Raw genomic sequence first — 24,524 nt, 5'->3', positions numbered from 1 at the left:
GGATTAAACCGAGGGCCTTATGCTTGCAAAGCAAGCACTCTACCAACTGAACTATATCCCAAGCCCTGCAAGTTTTTATTTTAATGGGCAAAAGTCAGGTGTTCTGTACAACATGGTGGGTGTAATCTATTATATTATTCTGTTTATTTTGTATTGGGAATTGAGTCCAGTGGTCTTTACCACTGATCAACACCATCAGCTCTTTTTCTTTTTTGTGTTTTAGTTAGTGTCTTGCAAAATTGCTGAGGTGGGTCTTGAATAGGTATTTCTTCTGTTTCAACCTCCTGAGTCACTGGGATTATAATTGTGTGCCAGCCACCATAGCTGGCAGTGTATTGTATAATTTTTTTAATGATTTATAAATATTTCATTGGTGGTTTTACTTAATACTGAATGCAGAGAATACAAAAAAGTCAGCACTTAAAAGGAAACATTAATCATTAAAAAAAGTATAATACAGTTACATATATTAACTGGTTTTGTATGTTTAGAATTACAAGCAAATATACAGCTTTCATTCTGAATATAATTTGAATTTGAGTTTTTTTTTTTGCTGTAGTTATACCAAGTATGATTACTTTTGTTTGTATCTAACCTAAAAGCAAGATTTTACAAGATAATCCTGAAACAAAACAGTAAATCAGATATTTTAAAACAGCTTTATAGGGGAGAATAAAGCCACCCAAAAGAAAAAACTTTCAATACCAGATATATATATGCAAAGGAGGAAATATCAAGGAGGAAAAAGAATCACAAGAACCAATTTTACTCTAACAGTGATTTCTAATTCTAGCAACAATTCAACTAGCAGTAACTTAGATCCTGTTGTCCTAGAAAATAAAACCATTAATTCTTTCACTACAATTTTCAGATTTCACTCAATGAACACTTATTAAGCATTCAGATTCTTCTGTAATTACAGAAGAAATGATTTATACATATAGAAACATTAACAAAATAGGTCTTCAAACACACTGCTGAAACCCGCAATATAGTTTGTGAACCAGATTTCAGTGATCATAATGTTATGAGTGATATAGAGCTTATTACAGCCCAGTACAGCTTAGGTCTGTTGACTGAGTACTCCACCTGTTCCTACCATCCAAGAGTCACCGATGTGGATGGGGCTACAATGACAAGTCTGACAGGCCTCTAAACAGGACTGCACATTAAATAATTATGATTCAACTGTGATGCACAGCTAGCTTACAGAAATGACATTTCCACTGGAATAGCACTACAGAATTCTAGTGACATTAAATATTAGAATTTATTCTCCCTGCTAACTATTCAGCAGAAAAAGAGTTTTCTGACTGCATTTTAGAGGAAAGGACACCTCTAAAATATACACAAGTGGAAAGTAGAAAGTGAGCAAAGTGAACTCCTGAAGCTGATTTTTCACAGACACTAACAAGCAAAGCAGTTTGCAATAAATCAAAATCACCATAAAGCAAAGATTAAGTTGATCAGTTCTGAAGAAAATATAGCTCATTTTGAAAGTTTTGTTTGGTTTGTGATCTGACTATAAAATGCTAAAATAAACCAAACAGACTCTAGCAAAATTAATGTGCCATACAAGATTTTAAAAATGTACTCTAAGTTCAAAGGTTTTGTCTTCTCCCCAGAGAAAGTATAAAAAAGAAAAAAGGAGCTCTTGCAAAAATAAACAAAACTAAGCGCTGGCCAAAGAGCACAACTTGTAGAGTGCCTGCCTCACATGCGCCAGACCCGGGTTCGAGTCCCCAGCACTGTGGAATTGCGGAAGTAACAAACCCAACGAATTCTGAACCACCCAACCTTCCATCATCTCTCTTTATGCCAGATGAGTGGAGCAAGAAATGGCAGATGGATGACGTCCTGCCAGTGAGCAGAAGAGAATGTTTTATACAGCTGCTTCTGTTTCCTCCAGTGCAAGCTGGGGACAGGAGTCCAAGTACTGTTCTTTGCACTAAAACCGTTGCACGAGTGAGCAAGCACCACAGACCTCCATCTGGCTTAGTCAGGAATAAAGTTGTATTTATCCCATCGAATAAACTATTTCATGGTAAAAAAAATAAAAATAAAAATAAACAAAACTAAACCCACCACCCAAAACATTCATAAATGGAAGGGTTTTTCCTCTTGAATACTTCAATTGGTCCAAGATCAGTGTAAGGTTTTCATTCTAAGAACTTCTACTCTCTTCCTTTAGCTTCTATTCTCTAGTCATTTCCATGTTTTTATTAAACAAGACTATGGGCAGATTTTCTTAAGAAGTCAGGTTGAGTCAGAGGTAGCATTAGGATGCACTATAGTTGACTATAGTATGAAGTTCAAATGAACACATTATTCTTATAAAAGGATTACAATAAGTAAAAGTGCCTAAAGAAAAATGTTCAGCCCTCACTGCCTTGCACTAAGAAAAATTTTGAGAAAGTGGGAATCAATGTTGGGAGCCAAGAAATAGACATTTGCCTTACCTCTTTGAGCTCCTTTAATGCACCAATTCAGGCTGGTTTTCCATGAAGGGCAGCACTCCACTCACGTAGTAGGCAATGCCAAGAGACAGCAAAGCAATGGCAAAGATCAGGAGCAGGACCCTCCAGAAGCCCAGATCCTCTACAAATTCCTGCCAAGTGGTTCAAAAGCTGGACAGGACCCCTTCACCTTGCTGTAGGGTGGGATTGAGGAGAGAATGCCTTTTCGTGGTACTTTCACTCTCAGCCATCTGCATGGTCTCCAGTTTGAGTGGATTCCTCTTTGAAATCCTTTTATCTCCTGTTCTTCCAAAGATTCCAGCAATCAGATGACATCGTTATTCACTCCCCTGCACTTTGCCAGAACTAAAGGAGTCTCACCTTGATCATTGTATATATCAATTTCGAGTCCATTGAAAGCTAAGAATTGAATGGAATCCACATGGCCACAGAGGTGAAGAGCTGTGTGTCCTTGATAATCTGTGGCCAGCAGATCAGCACCAAATTTATGCAACAGCTGGCTGATGGCTACATTCCCTTGGGCTGCTGTAAGGTGAAGGCCTGTCCTGCCTCTGCTGTCATAGATATTTGAGTCAAAGCCACTTTCCTGAAGCCTCTTAGAGTAGTTAAAGTCTCCATCAATAGAGGCTTGTAGCAAGGGCACATTAGTTTGAGAAGAATATTTACAAAACGTAGGACCTTGTTCTAATGTGGATGGAATATGCATCAGCTGTCAGATTAGACCTTTCCTCCAGTGGTCACTCAGCAGTTTTTCTGAATTCTTAAGCAGGCTCAACAAAAATACTCAGTAAAATGCCAGGAAGGATCTGCAAGACAAGCAGCAGTGATAGCAACAGCACCTGTCTGCAGGTTGCAGAGGGAGGAGGGTCCAGCCACTCGTATATTGTTTTTAATGAGTGCTACTAGAGTGTATGTAAAGTTTACTAAAAATAAATCTAATTACATAAAATAATGCATGTATTAATTAGCTATATTTTCTCATTTGTGTGCCATAAAACACAATGTACATAAAAGTTATGTGTAATCAGTTAATAAATAACAAAAAGTATGAACATTAAAAAGTCAGTCCTTTTTGGTGATTTGTATGGTTTGACTTTATTCCGGTCATGCTGACATCAGTTGTGATAGGCTTTTGTTGCCCCTCAAGCCAGTTTTTATGTTGTATCTTCTCTAGATGTGTGTGTGCATTTCTCCCACTGTAAATGCCCATATTTCTTCTTAAGAAGCAATACTTTTTTAAACCCATGATCAATGTCTTTGGCACTGTTTTTCAAAATCTACCCATTATCTCCAGGTCCCTGTGGAGACAAAAACTAGTTTGCATAAAGTTGTCAGGAAAGTCATAGTTGTTTGTTTTTTTCACACTTCCCTTTTGCTCTTGGGAGAATAAAGGGGTTGATAGTTTTTTCTTATTACATAATGACCTACTGTGGTTTAGGAATGACTGTGTTGATCAAAGTAAAACATTTTCCTTTTCTCTACTATGTGACTCACTCTAGTGTGCTCATCTGAGGTTCTGTAAAATCTAAGATGGTTTTGGAAGTTCTCACAAGTCAGTTTTTTCAGTACATTTTTATGAAGTTTATTTTATATTTTTATTTGTTCTTAGTAATATATGACTTTCAAATCCATTTTGATAAAATTATACAAGTGTGGAATATATCTTATTGTAATTAGGGCCAATTCTTGTGGGTGGTCATGCTGGTGGAATTCACTTAGGGATTTTCATATGTATACATAGGAAAATTATGTTAGATTTACTCTGCTGTCTTTCCATTCCTACACTCCCTATACCATGATTTCTTTATTCATCCATTTGTTGATGTGCTTCTAGCTTTGTTTCATACCTAAGCTATTGTGAATTGTGCTGTTGTAAACATTAAAGCAAGTGTGTCATTGCACCATGCTCATTTTAAATACTTTGGATAAGTTGAAGTGGCTTAACTGGTTCAAATGGTGGTTCCATTCCTAGTTTGTTTTTCACTGGGAATTGAACCCGGAGGTTCAACCACTGAGTCACATCTCCAGCCCTTTTAATGATTTTCTTTTTAATTTAGGGGCAGGATATCACTGAGTTGCTAAGGGCCTCACTATGTTGCTGAGACTGGTTTTGAAATCATAAACCTCGTGCCTCAGCCTCCAATGCTCATTCCTAATTTTTGAGGAATCTCCATACAGCTTGCTCCAATTTTCAGTTCCACAATATAAGTGCATCCCCTTTTCCCCTCATCCATGACAACATTTGTTGTTACATGTATTCTTGGTAATTGCCATTAAGAGTGGAGTGTGGGGTTATCTCAGTATAGTTGTATTTTACATTTCTCTAATTGCTAGAGATATTGGCCTTATTTTTATATACTTGATGATCCTTCCTATTTCTTATTTTGAGAAGGACATATTAAGATTTCTTGCCCATTTATTGATTAGGTTTTTTGGGTTTTTTTAATTTATGGATTAATTACTGTCTTAGATTTGCTTTGCTGTTCCCTTTTTGATGTGCTCACATTGATAATAATTTCATTTTTTGCAAAGAATATTCACAAGAGTGCAGCAAGTAAAATAATTTATTTCTTTGATTTCTTTCAGTTTTGTATTCTCATCCAACCCAAGGATTTTCATCAGAGCTGGGAATAAAATGTTCATTCCATCAGGTGATAAAGGGAAGGTATGGAGACTGTGGCATGAAAATGTATGCTTAAGGAAAGAATGGAAATGTGTGAAGGAGAGTATTATTCGGGACAATTGTCATGATGAATATAATAAATGTGAGATAACTACACAATAAAATTTTTTATCATGAATTGATATCAAGAATATATGAAGTCTCAGAAAACACCTTAATTTTGCTAGTCAGTTTTGAGGAAGGTTTTGAGTGTCTTGAAAATTTATCTCCACTGAATTTTTGATAACATAACCTTGCTGTGAAATAAAATTGGAAAATATGAAATAAAATCTATTGCATGCTTCAGTTCATAACAACAAATATTTGAAATGTAGAATATATTCTTACTCAAATATATTTGTAGACAAGAGATTTAATACTATAAAATAAATTGCTAACTATGATCAGTTTTTTTTTTTAACTTAATGAAGCATCTGTTGTTCTGCATTCAACAAACACTCCTTCCTTGGGTCCAAATGTAACATTTTAATGAATTTAGGAGAATCTGTACTTATCCATTGTTACTTAATCAAAAATTAGGTATAGCTATTTGGTGAGAATTCTACATTTATCATAAAACTTTCAAGATCTTTTGTCCAGGTCTATACCCTAAATAAATGAGTGCATTTTTATTGATGAAAAATGTATGAAATGCAGTGAAACTCACAAATATTTAATATTTTTTTCAAATCCTAGAAAATATCATTCTGATCATTTTGCAAAGAAGCTTTACAAAGGCAACAAATGTGAACAAGTATTTCATCAGTGCTCAAAATTTATCATTCCGAGCATCCTTATTCAAGGAAAGAATAGCAACTATAAACAATGTGGAAGAACTGTAAATAAAATCACAAGAATTATTCAGTGCAAGAAAACTCATGTGGGAAGAATGCTATACAGATTTAAGAAATGTATTAAAGCATTTAAGGATTTCTCAACCCTTTTTCATAGTACTGATACATCCTACAGACATGAAGATTGTGGTAAGGCTTTTAATCAAAAGTCAGTCCTTACTAAACACAAGAAGAATCATGCTGGAGAGAAACCCTATATTTGTAAACAATGTGGAGAAGCATTAACTTACATCTCAAAACTTACTGAGCACCAGAGGATTCATAGTGATGAGAGACCATACAAATGTATAGAATGTGATAAAGATTTCAAATACTCCTCAAGCCTTACTCAACACCAGAGGATTCACACTGGAGAGAAGCCCTACAAATGTACAGAATGTGGGAAAGCATTTACAAAATGTTCAAACCTCACTAAACACCAGAGTGTTCACAGTAATGAGAGACCATATGAATGTAAGGAATGTGGCAAAGGATTTAAGTGTAGTAGAGTCCTTATTCAACACCAGAAGATTCATAGTGATGAGAGACCATATATATGTAAGGAATGTGGCAAAGGCTTTAAGTATAATGCAGCCCTTATTCAACACCAGAGAATTCATAGTGATGAGAGACCATATGAATGTAACAAATGTGGCAAAGGCTTTAAGGATAGTGTCACCCTTTTTAGACACCAGAGTGTTCATAGTGATGAGAGACCATATGAATGTAAGGAATGTGGCAAAGGCTTTAAGTATAGTAGAGCCCTTATTCAACACCAGAAGATTCATAGGGATGAGAGACCATATAAATGTAAGGAATGTGGCAAATGCTTTATGTATAATGCAGCCCTTATTCAACACCAGAAGATTCATAGGGATGAGAGACCATATGAATGTAAGGAATGTGGCAAAGGCTTTAAGTATAATGCAGCCCTTATTCAACACCAGAGAATTCATAGTGATGAGAGACCATATGAATGTAACAAATGTGGCAAAGGCTTTAAGCGTAATGCAGCTCTTAGTCAACACCAGAGGATTCATAGTGATGAGAGACCATATGAATGTAAGGAATGTGGCAAAGGCTTTAAGTGTAGTGGAGCCCTTATTCAACACCAGAGGATTCATCGGGATGAGAGACCATATGAATGTAAGGAATGTGGCAAAGGCTTTAAGTGTAGTGGATCCCTTATTCAACACCAGAAGATTCATCGGGATGAGAGACCATATGAATGTAAGAAATGTGGCAAAGGTTTTAAGTATACTGCAGTCCTTATTAGACACCAGCAGATTCATAGGGATGAGAGACCATACAAGTGTAAAGAATGAGGCAAATGTTTTAAACTCATCTCAACTCTTACTCAACACCAGACTATTCACACTAGAGGGAAGACATATAAATGCAAATATGTGTAAAAGCATTTTTTCAAGGCTCACATCTTATTCAACACCAGAGGACTCTTAAAGGTGAATGTAAAGAATGTTGCAAATGCTGTAAGGATTGTCCAACCCTTATTAAACATCACAATAGTGATGAAAGATCATACCAATGTATACATTGTGTCAACAATTTTCAAGAGAACCCTTTCTCACTGCCAGAGAATTCATATTAAAGAAAATTCATATGAATGTAAAGAAGGAGACAAAGCTCTTAATAGGAGTTCTTTTTTGGCTTTTAACTTGACCTGGTTTCCTCTTTGATTGACTTTTTCTCTAGTGTAATTTCTCCCTCTGCTGAATTTCATTGTTTTTCATTTCCTCCTCATGGAATATTTTTCTTGGAATGTTCGGTAGTCCATGCTTGCTTTTTTTTTTTAATTTTTTGCATATCACTTATTTTAATGTTACTTTAATTCATTTTTGTAGTAAACAAATGGGTTACGTCTTGTTTCTCTGTTTGTACTCGAAGTAGAGGCATACCATTTGTGTAACCATACATTTACCTAGGGTAATAGTTTTTGATTCATTGTAATTTTTTTCTTCCCCCGCTCCAACCCCTCTTATCCCTCTATACAGTCCATCCTTCCTCCATTCTTGCCCCCCTTCCACCCCCATTATGTGTCATCATCGACTTGTCAGCGAGATTATTCATCCTTTAGTTTTTTGAGATTGGCTTATCTCACTTAGCATGATATTCTCCAATTTTATCCATTTGCCAGCAAATGCCATAATTTTATTATTTTTATGGCCAAGTAATATTCCATTGTATATGTATACCATAGACTCTTTATGTATTCATCAATCCAAGGGCATCTAGGTTGGTTCCACAATCTGGCTATTGTAAATTGAGCAGCTATGAACATTGTTGTGGCTGTATCTCTGTAGTATGATGATTTTAAGTACTTTGGGTATAGGCCGAGTAGTGGGATCGTTGGGTCAAATGGTGGTTCCATTCCAAGTTTTCTAAGGAATCTCCATACTGCTTTCCAGAGTGGCTGCACTAATTTTCAGCCCCACCAGCAATGCATGAGTGTACCTTTTTCCCCACATCCTCACCAACACCTGTTGTTGCTAGTCATGCTTTCAATTTGTAAATTCTCTTAACTTTGTTTATCATGGAAGGATTTTATTTCATCATCAAATCTGAATGTTAGTTTTGCTGGGTATAAGATTCTTGGTTGGCTTCCATGTTATTTTAGAGTTTGAAATATGTTGTTCCAGAACCTCCTAGTCTTTAGTGTCAGGACTGAGAAATCGGCTGATGTTCATATTGGATGCCCCCTATATGTAATCTGATGGTTTTCTCTGACAGCCTTTGAAAATTCTATCTTTATTTTGTAGGTTAGACATTTTCATTATAATGTGCCTTAGTGTGGATCTGTTGTGATTTTATACATTTGGTGTCCTATAAGCCTCTTGTAATTGATTTTCCATTTCATTCTTGAGGTTTGGAAAATTTTCTGACATTATTTCATTGAACAGATTTTTCATTCATTTGGTTTGTATGTCTGTGTCTTCTCATTCCAAATCTTAAATTTGGTCTTTTCATGTTATCTCATAATTCTTGGAGGTTCTGGTCATGATTTCTTCCAATCTTCTCTTTGTAATGAACATTATTTTCAAGAAGAGATATTTTGTCTTCATTGTCTGAGGTTCTGTCTTCCAAGTGATCTAGTGTGTTGTGAGTCTTTCCATTGAGATTTTCATTTGGTTTGTTGTTTCCTTTATTTCAAGGATTTCTGCTTCATTTTTTTTAGAATCTCCATCTCTGTATTGAAATAATGTTTCCTTTCTTGAATTGGTCTTTTAACTGTTTATTAAAGTGATGGTTCATTGCTTGAATCTGCTCTCTTACATTCTCCTTTATTTCTCAGATCATTTTAATTAGTACATTCTGAACTCCATTTCTAACATTTCTTCTACAGTGCTGTCAATGTATTCTATTAATATAACATTTTGATTTGTTTGGGGTGTATTCTTCCCTTTTTTTCTCATGTTGTTCATTTGTCTTCCTCTCTTGCACTGCATATCTGAGGTATTATATTTCCACCCTAGAGATTTAAAGTATCCCTGCAGGTTTCCTATACTTGACCTTTAAGGGAGAGATCAATAGTGACATTACCCAATGCGAATAGTAGGAATCTTAAACAAAATATCCCTTCTTAAAATGTTAAGAGTTTTGTCACAATAAGCAGAGATGATGTGTTCATTTATCATCTAGAACATAAATATGAGGTTTGGAATAAGGTCTACAATTTCTAATGGTGGGTAGAGATCAGGTGAGGGGTGTAGGATGTGATGTTAATGAGGTAGGAGGTGAGATTATAGTGGTGTTTGATCATAGAAAATGTGAAGGAGGAATCAAAAGAAGTTGGTTTTAGTAGGAGAAAAGAGAAAGAGTCTCCAAGGAAACATAAATAAGTGGAAAGTAGAGTGAGTGAAAAAAAGAAAAATGTGAAAAAAAATCAAAGAATATACAACCAAATTACAATACACTATTCCAATCTCCCAGTCCCCATGCATGAAAAGTACTTGATTTCATAAATGTTGAGGATGTGAGAGCAGGCAATGAGAAATAAATTAGGGGTAATAAAGGAGTCTTGAAGGAAGATTGAACAGTTATTTCCATTGGAAATCATTATCTTCTCTGTTTTCCTCGTCATCTGAGTAGTGTGGTTCTCTGGAGTTTGTTGATAACTCCACCCTCATGATGGTAAGAGTTACTACAGTGAGAGGACTAGACTTGGAGGTTGGACACCTGGAGGTGGGGTATAGCAATTGCCTGTCCCACTGGAAGACTTCACCCAAGGACTCTCCTTTGGGGACAACTCATGTGATGCTGGATCCTGGTCTTAGCCCTTTACCTCACTTGTAGGCTTCACAGTTCCTGGTCTCTAATTCAGTCTCTAAATTGTATCTCTCCTGCCTCCACCCTTTTGACTTACTAACTAGAAACTTCTCTCCCTAGAAATCCTGGGGCCTGACTGCTAGGATCTGTGTGCTTGTACAGGAAAATTTTTCTGTCTTGGGCAGATCAAGACCAGGTATTGAGAGCTGTGGATCAGCCACATAGCTGCAAGTGCTGGGCCAATTTAGTGTCTAGGGGTGGTTGGGAGCCTGGGAATTGAGGAGCTGTGGGGTCCTGTTGGTAGGCAAACCAGTGGAACCAGGAAATCAGTAGATACTCTACAAGGGAAGAAGTTGTGGAGCAGGTTCATGTCAGGTCCCAGCAAGTACTCCCATACTGTCTGGAAGCCCAGTGTGTGCTGGGCAGGTTGGTTGGGTGAGCTGGAATCATGTTGCCCTCATACCCTCTTCCAACCTACTGACCCTTTGCAAGGTTCTTTCCTGCCTCTGCAACTAGATGGTGGCTATTGGCACACCTAGCAGAGATCTCTCATATGTACCAAGACTTCCAGGGACCTTGGTGATATTATATCAGACCCTGTTTTCCCCAGATGGAAGCAGCCACATCCTCTGAAGTCACAGGGATTACAGGTATACACCACCACACCTACTTTATTTCTTTTAAAAATTTTCCTCAGACTTAAATTTTTTTGGGGGGGGTATGTAGGTCAGTGTTAGAGGCATTGCTTAGAATGTGCATAGTCCTCGGTTTCAGCCCCAGCATCACAAAAATAAATCAATAAATGCAATATAAGATAAAAAATAATCATTGATGTGATTGCATCATTGTAGTATTCTGATTTTAAGTCCTTTTGATATAAACTGAGGAGTTGAACAATTGAGTCAATTGGTGGTTCCATTCCAAGTTTTCTGAGGAATCTCCAAATTGCTTTCCATAGTGGTTACACCAGTTTGCATTCCTACCAACAGATGTATGAGTGTAACTTTTACCCCTCATTTTCACCAATGTTTATTGTTGCTTGTATTCTTGATAATTGCCATTGTGATTGAAATGAGATGAATTCTTAGAGTAATTTTGATTCATATTTCTCTACTTCCTAAGATGTTGAACATCTTTTCTTATACATGTTGATCAGTTGTATTTCTTTTTCTGTGAATTGTCTTCAGTTCCTTAGCCCTTATATTATTTGGATCTTTTTTTTTTAGTGTTGTTTTTTTAGTGATGCAGCCACATCAATGGTTATAGCAGCTCAACTCACAATAGCTGCAATATATAGCTATGCTTGGTGTCATTCAACACATGAATAAAGAAAATGTGTGTATGTGTGTGTGTGTGTGTGTGTGTGTGTGTGATGGAATATTACTCAGCATTAAGGAACAATGAAATTATGGCATTTTGTAGCTAATAAATGGGATTGGAAAACATCAGGCTAAGCATAATGAGTCAAACCCAAAAACCAAAGGTTGAATGTTTGCTTGAATATGTGAATGGTAATTCACAATAAGGGGTGTGCTAGGGAAAAACAGTTTCTTTAGATTAGGTAGAGGTGACTGTAAGAGGGGAAGGGGTATGGGGGTAGAAACAATAGTAGAGTGAAACAGACATTACCTCTGAGAAAATGAGAAATTACACTCCATTTTTTATGATTTATCAAAATACATAAATGTGTGCTGCTCTCATGCATAACTAATTAGAATAAAAATTGAAAATATATTTTGGATTGAACTATAATAATAGCACCTATTTGTAGTATGCAATATGATATTTTCATACATTTATACATTGTGTAATTATAAAACTAGAGTAATTAGTACATCTAACACCTTAGGTGTGAGAAGATGGTTAGAGATTGATAAATGTATCCCACATATTCTTATAGGAGTATTGTAGATTCAGGTACCACATTTCAATCTTTAATTTGTTTTGATTTCTTGTTTAGTATGATGTAAGTTAAAGTTCTAATTTCTTCTGTATGTGGATATGAAGTTTCACAAGTACCATTTGTTGAGTAGATCATAAAAGGTGTAAGAGGATCACCTTTCTCATTACAGATTCTTGTCATCTATAATGAAAGGGTGATGGTGTATGTATGGATGTATTTCTGGGTAAAATAAATTAAAATAGTGAAAGAGTGATTGTGTATGTATGAACTTCTTTCTGGGTTTTCCTTCCTGTTTCATTTGTCTGTTTGTTTACTCTAATTCCAGAATCACAATGTTCTAATTACTACATGTATGTAATACCAAGGGAATTTGATGCCTTCTTTGTCCTATAGAAGTCCTCATGGCCTCCTTCTGTAGATTGCTTTGAATAGTATGGACATTTTAACAATATTGTTTCTCTCAATCCATAAACATAGGATGTCTTTCCAACTATTTGTGACTGATTTAATTTCTCTCAACATAGTAAAATTTTCAGTGTTAATGTCTTCCACTTCCCTTGTTATGTTTATTCCCATGCATTTGATTATTTTTTATGCTTAAATTCTTTTTCATATTTAAAAAATTTGCTCCTGGGAAGCTTTACCACTGAGGTACATCCAGTGTCATTTTATTATTTCTATGTTTATTACAGAAAGCATATATGATGTAAGAGTAATCCTTTTAATTTTTAGTGCTATTAACTGCACTTATATTATTGTAGCACTGCAATTTCCAGCAATCCCCAGTACCTTTTTTTCTTTCAAAATCTAACTCTATGTCAATCAAGCCAGAATTTCCCATTGCCATTCTTTCTGAGTCTCTAAAACCTGCCACTCTATTTTCTGACCCTAAAATTAGAAGAATCTAACTCTACTTTCTAAATGTGAAATATTACAAATTATTTTTCTTTTGTAATACATTTAAGTTGACAAAGGGTCTTGAAGTTTCATCTGTGGTGAACCATATGCCATAATTTCCTTCCTGTTGAAAACCAAATAATTCCAGGCCAGACTTTGATTATAGATTTATCTACTTGGGACATTGTGTTGTTTTTAACATGGGCTACTATAAATGATGCAGCTGTAAGAATAGGATTACACATACTAGTTTCAATCCCTGAATTCATTTTTTTCTACTGAGTACATAGAAGTACAGTTAATGGACCATATATTAATTTATAGTGATAAATGTTAACATATTAGGTTAAAATAAAGATTAATGAGACTATTGAGTTATAAAAGTGCTGTACAATTTTATGTATGTATCAGTATGAGCTAAATTAAGTCACGAAATTTAGACCCAACTCCCAATTATCTCTTCCTGATATCAAGCAGAAATTTAAAATTTGTGTCAACTCAGAGGTAAATGATGCAATTATGTATTACATATTTGCAACCCACATGTACCAAAGTAAAATAATTTATCTAGAAATTATAAAACCATGAATTTATTTAACCTAGAATATACACAGACTATTTAATGATTATAAAACTGTTCAGTGGCTCATTAACAGAACTCATCAATCCTTAATAATAAAACACCGTACTCTTTCATAAGGGAGATTTTGGTAAAAGAATTTCAAAAATTCATAAATCATTTCTCAGTAGTTATTAACAACAAAAAACTAATTGTGTATAGCTGCTAACCACCATGATGGGGCCAGAATGATGGACTATGTCATTGTTTTGCATAATTCTTGAAGAGGAGATGATGCAGTTCAAACTGCACATGAACATAAACCCATGAACAACAGAATGGACTGTGTAGCGATTTGTTCTTGGGATGCATTTAAAGACAGGATGGTACTGTGAAGGTGCTGGGAATACCTCTTACACTTCCACAAGAGTCACAGTGTACCCACTGGAGAGGGCCATGAACCCCTTAAGGCACATCACTGAATATTCCCAATGTAGAAAATAAATACTGAAGAAAATAACATGGGTAAAATTGTGTAGGATTCAGTAATAAATATAAGACCATGCATATTGACCATGAAGTTTATAACAGCAGAGACTGAGAATTGAGCACTGAATGACATGTAGAAGACACACAAGAAAAGAAGATACATGGTCTCTGATGTGGATTTATGATTGAACTTTGCCTGGCAGGAGCTTCTCGGGCTGAGGTTGATCATCTGGGTTACAATCTGCTGGCAGGTGGCACAAATGGAGAATCCCCTCAACAACCTGTGCAAGTAGATTTGTGATTTACATTTGATGTCATCCCCCAAATCCTGAGACAAAAGAACATATGTAGCTATGAGTTCCATGATGAGCAGCATCTCTAGGTGAAAAGGAGTCATGAGACCAATGGTCAGATCTGTGAGCTTGAGTCTGAGCTGTAGATGGAATGTGAAGATGTGGAAGAGAAGAAGAATGGTATTGCCTGAGATCTGAAGGACAACGTCAGAGAAAATTGCGTATCTTATTGGTCAAGGAATCAAATGGTAAGTGAGGAGAAGAGCAAGAAAAATTCTTTTTCACAGATCTGGAAAGATTCATCAATCTCAGCATACACATAGCTATTGAGAATGCATGCGGATCCCTCTTGCTTCATTCTTTTCTGACACCCACCGGAAGGCATCGCCTCATTTTACTCAATAATGAATGGATTTTTTTTCTCCATTCCTGGTCTGCCACATTGCAATGGGTTTCCTGTACCTTAAAAAAAATGGAGAGTGAGTCAGGAATATCATGAGTTCAAATCCAGCCTTAAGAACTTAATGAGGGACCCAAGCAACTTACTGAAACCCTGTCTCAAAATAAAATATAAAAAGGGCTGGGAATGTGACTCAGAGGTTAAGCATACCTAGGTTTACTCCCTGGTACAAACAATTTATCATGTGTCATAGAAAATACCTTCCCATTTTTACCTCAACTTGTGGTTTTCAGAGGCTGTATCTTATTTGATTTTAATTTTTGTCATCTTGTGAAGGGTCAGATATGTATTACATGCTCTAGAATTTTTGGTAAATTCAAATGGGAGGATTGCATAACAGTAAACAATTCCAGCCTTCCTGTAATGGTTAATTTGAAATGTCAACTTGATTAGATTAAAAGATGCCAATGATTAAGAGGATTTGGGTGTGTCCATGAGAGCATGTTTAGGAATGGTTGGAATGTGAGATAGTTAACTGAAGTGGAGATGCTCCTGTGGCACGGGCAGAAACACCCAATAGGATGGTAGTTTGGATGGAATAAAAGTTGGAAGAAGAAGGAAGTGTATGCAGATGCAATGTTAACTCTTCCTGAATGACTTCTGGATTGCTGCTTCAGTTATCTGAGCATATTGGACACTTGATTATTCACTCTTCAAAAGTGGACTCTTCCAGTGATTCACCAATTAGTTTCTAGAAGCCTTGGTCTCAGGCTAGGGTAGCACTGTTTATCCCCCATGTTCTGGGACTTCCACTACTTGGACTGCACAACTACAGGTTCTTCCAGCTCTCCAACCTGTAGACAGTCATTGTGGACTATTCAGCAGGTAAGCCAATCCCTTTTTACACTCATACTTTCTGTTGATTCTCTTTCTGTAGAGATCCCTAACTAATACACTTCCCAACCAATGAGTCTCAATGAAGTAGACAAAACATAGATATGTAATTTCAGAGCTGTCTTCATTCAACTTTATTACCATAGCAAGTATCTTTATATAGTAACTGTGCAAATGTTGATAAATGTGCATTCTAAGGACACATTGTTTGAATTTACAGGTATGATCTTCCATTTAGTACAAGTGTGAATGTGAAGAGTCTATGATAGTAAACTGGTCTACATATGTATAGAATAGGGACAATCATATTAGCTATATCCTAGAGGCATTATATATGACAGAAGATGAAGTGTACATATGAAATATATATACTTTTGCATTCTAAATGGAGAAAAATTGAAAGCATTCCCTCAAAACACTGGAACAAGACAGGGATGCCCTCTTTCACCACTTGTACTCAACATCATCTTTGTTACTCTATTCAAAGAAATTAAAGAGATATGAATAGGAAGAAAAAACTCTATTCCCATTTGCCAATGACATACTTCTCCATCTAGAGGATCCAAAAAAAATTCCCTCAGAAAACTTCTAGAACTCACAAATGAATGCAGAAAAGTAGCAGGATATAAAATCAACAATCAAAAATCTAATTCATTTCTATTCATAAGAGATGAATTTCTGAAAGAGAAATTGGAAAAACTACCCCATTCACAATAGCCTCAAACAAATAAAACACATGGGAATCAATCTAACAAAAGATATGAAAGACCTCTACAATGAGAACTGCAGAACACTAAAGAAAGAAATTAAAGCAATCCTTTGAAGATGGTAAGATCTACCATGTTCTTGGATAGGCAGAATTTATATTGTCAAAATGACCATACTACCAAAAGCGCTCTACAGATTCAATGAGATTTCAATTAAAATACCAAAATTAGTAAAAATTACATGGATTTGGCACCAAAACAGGCAGGTAGACCAATGGTACAATATAGAGAAAACTGAGCCAAATCCACATAAATACAGTTATCTCGTTGTAGACAAAAGCACCAAAAACATACATTGGAGAAAAGGTTGCTGTTCAACAAATGGTACTGGCAAAACTGTAAATCAATATGCAGCAACATACAATTAAACTATTCTCACCCTGCACAAAACTCAAAGTAGATGAAGTACCACGGAATTACACCAGAGACCCTGCACCAGACAGAAGAAAAAGTAGACTCAGATACTTATCACATTAACTTAGGACCAGTACTCCTTAACAATGCTCCCAAAGTGCAACAAACAAAAACAGAATCAATGTGATGGATTCAAACTAAAAATCTCTTCTCAGCAAAGGAAATAAAAGTGTGAAGAGAGAGCCTACCCAGTGGGAGAAAATCTTCACCACACACATTTCAGCTACAGCACTAATCTCCAGAATCTATAAAGAAATCAAAAATCTTAACTACAAAATTATAAGTAACCCAATCAATAAATGGGTAAGGAACTGAGCAAAAACTTTGCAGAAGAAGTTAGACAAGTGATCAAAGAATATGAAAAAAAAATGTTCAACTTCTCCAGTAATTACAGAAATGCAAATCAAAACTACCCTGACATTTTATCTCTCTCAAATTAGAATGGCTATTATCAAGAATAAAAGCAAAAATAAGTGTTGGTGAGGTGGTAGGGAAAAAGGTACACTCATACATTTCTGGTAGGATTGCAAATTGGTGTAACCACTCTGGAAAGCAATATGGAGGTTCTTCAGAAAACATGGAATGAAAGCACAATTTTACCCTCATATCCCACTTCTTGGCCTATACCCAAAGGATTTAAAATCAGCACACTACAGTGATGCAGCCACATCAGTGTTTATAGCAGCTCAATTTCCAATAGCTAAGTTATGAAACCAACTTAGATGAATGGATAAAGAAACTGTGGTATATATGCACAAGGGAATATTACTCAGCTGCAAATAAGAATAAAATTATGGCATTTATGGGTAATTGGATGGACTTGGTAAATATCATGCTAAGTGAAATAAGCCAACCCCCAAAGCAAAGGCCAAATGTTTTTTCTGATATGTGTCTGATGATGCATAAAGGGGGAGGACAAGGGAAGACTGGAGGAACTTTGGATTGTGTAGGGGGAAATGAGGGGAGAGGAGCGGCAGTGGAAAGGAAAGACGTTGGAATGAGACAAACATCATTACTGTAAGGAATCCGGCCTCCCAACTACCTGTCAATCTGCATTCTGCCCACCTCTCCCATTACAGGAATCCAGCCTCCCAACCCCCTGTCAATCTGCATTACGCCCGCCTCTCCCATTACAGGAATTTCCGGCTTACGTTGCCGTAATCTTCCTGCCTCCCACATTACGTTCTAATATGTCAATGGTCCATCAGTCAGTCTAATAATTCTCCTCCGCAATTGGTTCCTCCCAGCCCACGAAATTCCAATATCTGAGGAGAACCCATGCGCCATGTTCTTCTTTTCTTCTTTCCTTTTCCCCGAGCGGATGCGAATCGTCTGCATAAAATAAAAGTTCCTCGTGTGAGACCTGTGTCTGCAGAGTGCTTTTCTGGGAGCTATCCGAACTGTAACTGCCCCTAACATCTGGTGCCGAAGACCCGGGATGGGTTTTTTCCGCTGACTAAGCAAGCGGAATCCCATCTGTTAGCCCCAGTGCCTGCGGATACAGGCTCACCTTCCATTTACCTAGATGCCCAGTTTTCTGCATACAACACTGGACTCCAAAATTGGTGAGTTCCCCTTAGGCAGGCCCCTGACCACTTAAACACATCTTGGCTGCCTGTGGCTCCTGCTGCAGCCCCCCCATATCTGAGAAGTGGCCATTCCTATGGTTCCCTCTTGCCGTCCCGCGGCTCCCTCTCGCGGCTTCCGCTGCTTGCCTCTCGGCTCCCTCTCGCCGCTCTGCAGCTTCCCCCTCGCGGCTCCCACCACTCAACTGCTGAGGTGTGGGGGTATCTCCTTGGTCCCCATAGTTGGTCCTAGTTGCTGGGTGAATTCCTGAATTTTATGGTGCTGAAATTCTTTCTCAGGGTTTGAAGCTCTCACTCTTATTTCACGCTGCGTCTCGCTTGAAATCCTGGCCAGGTCTTCAAACTCTCTCTCAGCTAATTGCCTGGTTAAATACTGGTTTTAGGTGACAACCAAACCTTTGTTCTAACCTCTCATTGCCTGGCACCGTGGTTCTTGGGACACCAAAATCCATTAGCCAGGTGGGTCTCAGCTTACCATGGGATTCAGGACATCCAGCCCAGCAAACTCGCTCCTGAGATGCTTATATCATCTCAAACCCCTTCACCTATTCCCTGAATCAGAGCTAAATTGTCCTTTAGATAGTAAGTCAGAATGGTCTATTTATGACACCCTAAATTCTAGCTTTATACTAGGTAAAATTATATGCCTAATTATACTAGTTATAATTAAGTACATATGTGGGCAACCTGGTGAATGGAAAGGAACTTTTCCCCTTCGTGTTTTTTCTTTCTTTCAGGCTAAACCTCTCTTGGCTTCTCCCCCACCTTTTAACCCTTCTTTCCCTTCCGAGTTCAATGCAGCTGGTGAGTCATCTCCTTACAAGCCTCCTCCTGCAGAAGCCCCTGTCCATTCTTCTTCTTTGCCTCATTCTGTTTCTCCTTCTGCTCCTCCATTCAGCCCACCAAGTCCCCCAACCACGTGGTCTCGTACACACATTCTAGCTCCTTTACTGGAGGTGGCTGACATGGAGGGAGTAAAACCTGAACACATTCTCTTAACTGATTTCTTATTTTCAAATATTTTCTTTCTTGCTTCTTAGTTCTCCCTGCAGGCTCAAGAAATTAAAAGGACCTAAGCATCAAGTTTCTGCTAGAACATATTAGCCCCTTTCAGATTCAGATCTCAGTCAAGGGTTACATTGAAATGTAAATGAAGAAAGGCTCAGTAGGAGACCAGTTTCAAACCCAAGGAAAAAAAAAGTGTCCATTTTAAATTTCTCCTGGGCTACAACTCAGGATACTTTTCTCCCTTTCAACTTTTCTCTCCTCATTTTCTCATGCTTTAATTAATAACCATTATCATTTTTCTTCTAGGACTTTGTTTTTCTTAAATGCTATATTTTTAAGCTCACAATTTTGATCCTACAGACCTAGGTTAATGATTTTTGATCAGTTCTTTTTATCCAACTCTAGAGTTATTTTTGAACATCCATTATATTGCAATGGAGATAAATATTACAAGGCCTTTGCTTTTCTGTTAAATATAAGCATGCATGAAAATTAAATTTTAAAAATGGATCCAAATATTTTTAATTCACATGATTTAATGAGGTTCAATTTAAATTGGGTAAACTAATAAAACTAAAATGTCCTTAAAATTAACTCACAAGTCTCTAAGTGGTCAAACTAATAAAATATTAATGTTTATAAAATGTCTAACATCAATTTTTCTAGGAATTTTCTTCAACAGGAAAGAGACGGCAAATACTATTGATACACTTGTCTGATATCTTGGTTTTTCTACAATAAGATGAGTGAATTGAAGTCAACATGTATGGGATTACTCAAATGTGTTTGTTAGAGACATCTGATTAATTTATAAGGTTATTCCATGGAGTAACATACTTAAAAACATTATTCTTTGTATATTAAATGTGTTCATATTTTCCAGGTATACAAGCCTTTAAAGCAGAAAATTTATCAAGCTGCTGTTCTCCAAATTAAACTTGTCTGTAATGGTAAACCTATCATTTACTATTCTATTATAGGACCTGTCATCAATAGGGTATATGTAAAATGACATTTAAGGAAGAGTGTAATATGCAGTAGCAAAAATGGAACTCCGCCAAAATTCAAGATAGCTATTGCACAAAGTGAATGTTTTACTGTTGGTAATTCCATTTTGTATTTTCCTTGTAAACTCTAATTGTTGCCTGATCAATATTTTGCAGAAGTACTGCTTCAAGAGCAAACACCATAAATTAACTTGGAATAGTAAGCCATCACCTATAGAACAGATAATGTAAATCCCAATTAGATAAAAGGGGGTAAAAAACTGTGTAAAGTTATAGACATTAAAGCTAAAGCCCAGTACTCTTACTTTATGACTGGTGAGACTGACTTGCTTGATGGTTAAGATCAAACTTAGAGATAGAGATTAAATACAGAGGTCAAGAAAAGTCCATATTTGGGTCTTGCCCTCAAAGTCAGCCTGAACCCAGGGAACAAGAGGACTTCTCCAAGGAGCTTTGCAACTCTGGGTCACACAACCTCCTGACCAAGGAGATTGATAGGCCTGCTAGAGAAAAAGCCACTCAGTGCATCTGCTGCAGAGGAGGGTCATGGAAAAAGGGAGACATCCCTGATGCTTTCAAGGAAAGCCACGTCATCAGGAAGACCCTGCCTAACCAAATGGCACTAATGGAGCTAAGAAGCTGCTCTTAAATTCTCTATGAGTGACCCCTGTGGAAACTCAGCTGACTCTTTAACAGACAGTAACAGGTCACTTTGACCAGCTTGATCTTAAACACCTAGCAAATCAGTTAAAACCAAAGTATAACCATTCTTGGGCATTTAAAAATAATAGTAACTATCAAGAGAAACTGCTAGAGTCAGAAGTTTTTATTCAGTTTAAGGCCTACAGACACAGGTAGGCTTAATCTATGTTTGCTAGTAACAGAAGGATAGAGATCTCTACTAAATGTTGTGTTCATATTCCTGATAACCTAAACAATGTTAAAGCTCCCAAATGAAGACCTCTCCTCTCCAGCCTTTGCTTGGCCTTGTTATGGGAAAACTTCTCAGTTCTTCCACCCCCTGGTGAGGAATTATTGGTTTCTATCATCTTTAAGATATTCATTGGCATGTTCCAGATCCTGTAACATTTATATTGTATCAATCTCACTTCAGTACTCATGTCTTTTTGTTCTTCTCTCATGGAAGCACACATCCCCAGATGCCTTTACAGCCTGCTCTCCCACAACCAGACTTCTACCATGAATACCTCAATTGAACTGATTTCTAAAAAGGAACCTCCAACTGCTTGTCCCACGCTGCCCACTTCCAGCTCGAAAAAGTCAGATCGGTCATCACCCCTTTTCCCTACAGCAGTGAAGGAGTTCCTAGTATTAGAGGGGTAAATGAAGTCAGAATTGGGAACAGGCAGTTAGTGTAGAAATAGGAGATCACTCAAATCGAGAAAATGAAGTCCATGAAAATCATCTGCCTTTGGAAGCCTAGAAGGAGAATGAACTTTTCACATCTCACCTGCAAAACCAGTCACCTAGGCAGGAAGGAGAAAGAAGGTTTCAAAAAGAACTGAAGAGCAAGATTTTTTTTACTTTTTTATAAAAAAAAGAAATGGGGGAATGTAAGGAATCTGGCCTCCCAGCCACCTGTCAATCTGCGTTCCGCCCGCCTCTCCCGTTACAGGAATTTCCAGCTTACGTTGCCGTAATCTTTCTGCCTCCCAAATTATGTTCTAATATGTCATTGGTCCATCAGTCAGTCTAATAATTCTCCTCCAAGATTGGTTCCTCCCATCCCACGAAATTCCAATATCTGAGGAGAAACCATACACCATGTTCTTCTTTTCTTCTTTCCTTTTCCCCAAGCGGACGTGAATCGTCTGCATAAAATAAAAGTTCCTCGTGTGAGACCTGTGTCTGCGGAGCATTTTTCTGTGAGATATCAGAACCGTAACTGCCCCTAACAATTACCCTATGTACATGTATGATTACATGAATGGTGTGACTCTTCAATATGTACATCCAGAGAAATGAATAGTTGTACTCCATTTATGTACAATGAATCAAAATTTATTCTTCTGTCATGTATAAATAAATAGAGCATACAATAAAAAGATACTCTAAAGTGGCAAAAAAAAACTATTTCAGAGCAGGGTGTGGTGGTACATTCCTCTAATCTCAGTGGCTTGGGAGGCTGAGGGAGGAGGATTGTAAGTCCAGGCCAGTCTCAGCAATTTAGAGAGGCCCTAAACAGTTTAGCCAAATCCTGTCCCTAAATACAATATAAAAACTGGCTGGAAGATGTTTAGCACCCCTGGGTTAAATTTCTGGTACACACACACACACACACACATACACAGAGACAGAGAAAATATCCACCTCAATTACACCCTGTAACCAATAAAATAATGTTCTTGATATCTGACAAAATATATGGTAACTCAGCAGTACAATTCATGTAACTGAGGAATGCATTAAAAACAAGTAACTGTGTCTAATACCATAAACATTTGTTGATATTAAGAGTACCTAGTATTTGGCTTTTGGGGTATCCCAAAATTTTTCTCTATTTTCCTAACAATATGACCCTTCTCCCTGTGGTTTATCCATTTCTGAATTTTGGTGGTGACTGACAGTATCAACCAGAGACAGGAATCAGTGCCTGTGAATCAGTTCTGGCCAGCTCAGCTCCTCTGGGTCTTCACCATAGGTGAACACAACCAGGAACAATCAAAGTTAACAGCAAAGATGTTCCCTTTTTGAGGTAGTAAAGTGGAAATGAGAGAGTCCTTGGGTGATGGCATCCTTGGTTCTTCAGCACCTACTCTTGGCTAAACTCCAATCTACAGAAGCTGCAGAAAATATTTCTATGAAGAGTCATGGTCCATAAAACATCCTTGGTGGATTTGTGTTCAATAATGAAAACAGATCTGCAAATTCAAGCTTGACTTGAATGAGAGAAGTGGAGGAATGGACTGAAATGGGAGATTAACTGAGGACCCAGAGTTATTGAGGGAAGTTACAATCATCTGAATGCATACATATCTGGCTCACTCATGAAGGGGGTCTCTTTAACATGTCTCATGGCCAAAGTTGAACCTTTTCTACCAATTCTAAGAACTCTACTTTCAAATTGTCCTCAAAATTGAACACTTCATCAGACTCAGGACACAACTTTGGCCATAGTACAAATTAGATAACCAGTACACATGTCACAAGAATGGAATTCTTCATAATGAATTTTCTAGGCTTTGGGAAAATATTTAATATACAGTTGAAAATGGTTTGAAGTTCCCTACCTTCAACCTTTGATTTTCCTACACTCAATTACCAACTATACCACCCTACACCTTCACACATTTTTTTTTTTTTTTTTTTTTGGTGCTGGGGATTGAACCCTGGGTCTTCTGCTTGTAAGGCAAGCACTTTACCACCTGAGCTGTATCCCCAACCCCCACACCTTCACACTTTTAATGATACTCTCTCTCTCTGACCAATTTGTTAGTGGGTCTGCACTTGATACCATAAAAACATGAAGAGAGAAGGGCACCAAGTCTTCCCAGAAGCAATTTCTAGATACTGCTTTCAAAACTTGTAACAATAAGGAAGATGAGCCACACAGGAGAAAGAAATTCATCTTAAACTAAACACCAATTCTGAGCCTCAGCCATTCATAGCCCTAAAAAAGTTACTGCTGATTTTGTCCCCCACAGTCCCTCTAATACACCCCCTGAGCTCTGTTCTGATGTGGGTGGACTGCACATTGGAAAAATCTTGTTATAACTCAAAACCCCATGAAGCCACATCCCCAATGTGGGCAATGGGGATGATGGAAAGAAGACTGTCCCTGGGGATAAACAACCCTTTCCTGAGTGTAGCCTAATTTCCATGTCCCATAAAACATCTGGGAGCTCCAAGTTATATGGATGTTGAACTGCCAAACAACAAGTTAATATTACCCTTCTGAAAACATTTTAAGGGTAAAATTGCCTGGCAAATGTTCTGCCATACTTTAAATAATTATCAAAAGTGTAATTAGTGCCCTCCATTCTGAGTGAGATCTCAGCCTCAAGTCATGTGAAAAGGAGCTGTATTACAA

The 24,524-nt window shown here is 37.2% G+C and overlaps 1 pseudogene; it reads right to left on the bottom strand.

Annotated features, from left to right (window-relative positions):
• Positions 1 to 2,473: 2,473 nt before the first annotated feature.
• The window catches only part of LOC124971209 (ankyrin repeat domain-containing protein 46-like), a 36,279-nt pseudogene continuing 14,228 nt past the window's right edge, over positions 2,474 to 24,524 (bottom strand).

This window comes from Sciurus carolinensis, chromosome 19 (assembly GCF_902686445.1).
Source record: "Sciurus carolinensis chromosome 19, mSciCar1.2, whole genome shotgun sequence".
NCBI lineage: Eukaryota > Metazoa > Chordata > Mammalia > Rodentia > Sciuridae > Sciurus > Sciurus carolinensis.
This window is presented reverse-complemented; position numbering and strand designations above follow the sequence as displayed.